This window comes from Sorex fumeus, unplaced genomic scaffold (genome assembly GCF_029834395.1).
Source record: "Sorex fumeus unplaced genomic scaffold, SorFum_2.1 ptg000063l, whole genome shotgun sequence".
Lineage (NCBI taxonomy): Eukaryota > Metazoa > Chordata > Mammalia > Eulipotyphla > Soricidae > Sorex > Sorex fumeus.
In genome coordinates this window covers 13,967,130-13,970,617 of record NW_026606120.1, presented here as the reverse complement: position 1 = coordinate 13,970,617, position 3,488 = coordinate 13,967,130, and the positions used below count along the sequence as shown (strand labels likewise).

General features: G+C 42.5%; 1 protein-coding gene across 1 annotated transcript in view; it reads right to left on the bottom strand.

Annotated features, from left to right (window-relative positions):
* CENPP (centromere protein P) overlaps nt 1-3,488 on the bottom strand; it is a 218,123-nt gene that overhangs the window by 133,183 nt on the left and 81,452 nt on the right. The window lies entirely within an intron of this gene.

Sequence of the window (3,488 nt, the reverse complement as noted above, 5' to 3'; positions counted from 1 at the left end):
CTATTCGTACTTTGGCCTAATTTTTCTCCTAATTTTTCTCAATTCCACGCACATTATTTTTCCAAAAAATCCTAATTCTTGTATAACAATTTTTTGAGGAGTTTTGGGCCACCCCCTACTATGTAGGGGGTGACTCCTACACTTGGAGGTCACTCCCTATGGTACTCAGGGAACTATATGGTGCCATGGATTAAACCCAGGCCTCCTGCATGCATAATGTGCTCAGTTCATTGAATTATGTCTCTGGCCCCTCCTACAACATTTTTTAGAACAATATTAAGTTTACTTTTTTGTTTTGTTTTTGGAACACACTTGGTTTTGGCTCATCCCTGGCTCTGTGGCTCAGGGATCACTCCTGGTAGATCCTGAGTGACAATATGGGATGCTAGGGATCAAACCGGGTCAGTTGTGTGCAAGGTTAGTGCCCTATCCTCTGTACTATATTCTAGGTCTCTTAATGGTGTTTTTTTTTTTTTTTGCTTTTTTTTTTTTGGTCACACCCAGCAATGCACAGGGGTTACTCCTGGCTCTCCACTCAGTAATCACTCCTGGCAGTGCTTGGGGGACCATATGGGATGCTGGGAATCGAACCCGGGTTGGTCGCGTGCAAGGCAAATGCTCTACCTGCTGTGCTATCATTCCAGCCCCTAATGTTTGTTTTTAATTACAGAACTATAGCACTGTAGCACTGTCCTGTTGTTCATCAATTTGCTTGAGCGGGCCCAATAACCTCTCCATTGTGAGATTTATTGTTACTGTGTTTGACATATCGAATACGTCACGGGTAGCTTGCCAGGCTTTGCCGTGCAGGCGAAATACTCTCAGTAGCTTGCAGAGCTCTCCGAGAGGGTTGGAGGAATCGAACCCAGCTCGACCGCGCCAGCGGCTTGCAAGGCAAATGCCCTACCACTGTGCTATCGCTCCAGCCCACTGCAGAACTGAAATTCTCCAAATTATGCCCATGCTCTGTATTAAGCTACCTCTGTAGCACTGTCCTCCCGTTGTTCATCGATTTTCTCGAGCAGGCACCAGTAACATCTTCATTCTGAGACTTGTTGTTACTGTTTTTGGCATATCAAATACATCATGGGTAGCTTGCCAGGCTTTGCCGTGCAGGTGGAACATTCTTGGTGGCTTGTTGGGCTCTCTGAGAGGGGCAGAGGAATCGAACCCAGGTTGGCCACATGCAAGGCAAATACCCTAACCACTATGCAATCACTCCAGCTTGAAATTTAAAAATTACAAAAAAGAAGATAATGAAAATGACAAGTGCTTCCCTGAAACAATACCAAGAAGCGAAACACTCAAATGTGGAAAGAGAAGTAAATTTATTTGGTTTATTTTGGGTCACACACAGCAATCTATAGGGCTTATTCCTAGCTCTAGGCTGAGGAGATACTCCTGGCAGTGCCTGAGGACCATACTGGATGACAGGGATCGAACCAGGAGTGATTCCTGAGTGCAGATCCTGGAGTCACCCATGCCCATCACAAGCTGGGCCACAAAATGAAACAAACAAATCTACCTCAAAAAGTAGATTTTAAATCACTGTGGAGGGGCAGGAAACAGGAATTACAGATAAATTTGTTCAAGAGGAAAGCTTACACATCAAGGGTAAGAGTGGGTAAATGGTCTTATACTTTCTAAAGAGGTTCCTGCACTTCAACACTAACACTTTGGGTGTGTCATTCTCTAGAGGAGAGTAAAACTCAATTGGTTTATACTGAGTAATATAAGGAAAGTTACTTAATTTATAAATTCTCATGCAAGATTGAATGCCTATAATAAATGGCCATCTTTGTTTTGTAAAATTGGTTACAATCAAAGCTTGATGAAAATAATTGAGGTAATACTTTAAATAATAAGAATAGGGGCCAGAGTGACAGTACAACAGATAGGGCATTTGCCTTGCACGTGGCCAACCTAGGTTTAATCCCCAGCACCCCATGTGGTCCCCTGAGCCCTATCAGGAGTGATCCCTGAATGCAAAGCCAGAAGTAAGTCTCAAGCATCACTGGGTGTGCCCTAAAAGCAAAAAATAAATAAAAGGAGCAAATTTAAAAAAAATCCTTCAGATGATATCAACTGAACTACTAAGTCTTAGAGATGAAAAGGATGAGAGATTTGTGTGGTTATAAAAAGGCAACAAGTGGCATTTCTGTAGGGCTGTAAATGTTCATACATTTCTCTGGATCAGACTCTGAATCCTGGCAGTGATAAGGTACTATAGTTTTGTCTGGTTTGGTTGGCACTCCAAGCAATGCTTGGAGGGTGGGGTCATAGGGGGCCATCCTAGCCATTCTCAGCCAAGCTGACCCACAGTTCACTGCAAGGGCTCAAACATGTGCTGTTGCTCAGGTCTTGCAATGCTGAGCATTCCCTTTTAAACTAAAACCCTTTTGCCTTTTTCCCTTGTGCAAGACTCTCAAGCTCACAGAACAGATCATGTGCTCCCAGATGGCCTAACAGCTCTGTACCCTTTCTCCTCCCTTAACAACAAAAAGTTGTTAATTTAACCACAGGTGTTGAATCTTTATTTGGGGCCACACTCAGCTGTGTTCAGCTTACTTCTGGCCACCGAAGTGCCAATATCCCTCTACCACTGGCAGAGGACCCTTCCTTTCCACTCCCATCCCACCCTTCAAGAAGCAGGGTTTTCTCAGTTCTGTTGTCTGCATCTAAGGGTTGGTTTGACTGTATACCACTGACTTGATCTGATTCATTACATACCTCATGAGATCATCCAGTAGTTTATCACTGTCCTTCTGATTTTGCTTACTATGACACCTTCTAGTCCTTTCCAAGTTACAAGATTTCATATTTTCTTAGGACAGCGGGGTACCTCTAGCGTCCTAGCCCAAGTTTACCATACTTGTGTACCCACTTATCTGTTGTCATGTCTTTTATTTAGGAGAAAACTGGGAGAAATACAGACAAATTGTCTGGATATTGAAATTTTGAAAAATATTTCTTAAGATAAAGTGCTATTCTCTGAGAAAAAGAAAATGGGAGGAATCAACCTCCCTAACTTCAAACTCTACTACAAAGCAGTAATAATTAAAATACCATGGTACTGGAACAAAGGCAGAGCTGCAGACCAATGGAACAGGGTTGCATATACTGACATCTCCCCCCAAACATATGATCATCTAATCTTTGACAAGGGAGCAAGAAATGAGAAGTGGAGCAAGGAAATCCTCTTTAACTAATTGCGCTGGCAAAACTGGATGGCTACATGCAAAAAAATAAGCTCAGATCTCTGCCTAACACCATGTACAAAAGTAAGATCAAAATTGATTAAAGACCTCAACATCAGACCAGAATCCATAAGGTACATTGAAGACAAAGTTGGCAAAACCCTCCATGGCACTGAAGCTAATGGTATCTTCAAAGATGTCACACCACTGGCCAAACAAGTAAAAAAACAGAGATAGACAAATGGTACTATCTTAAACTAAGAAGCTTCTGCACCTCAAAAGAAAAAGTGA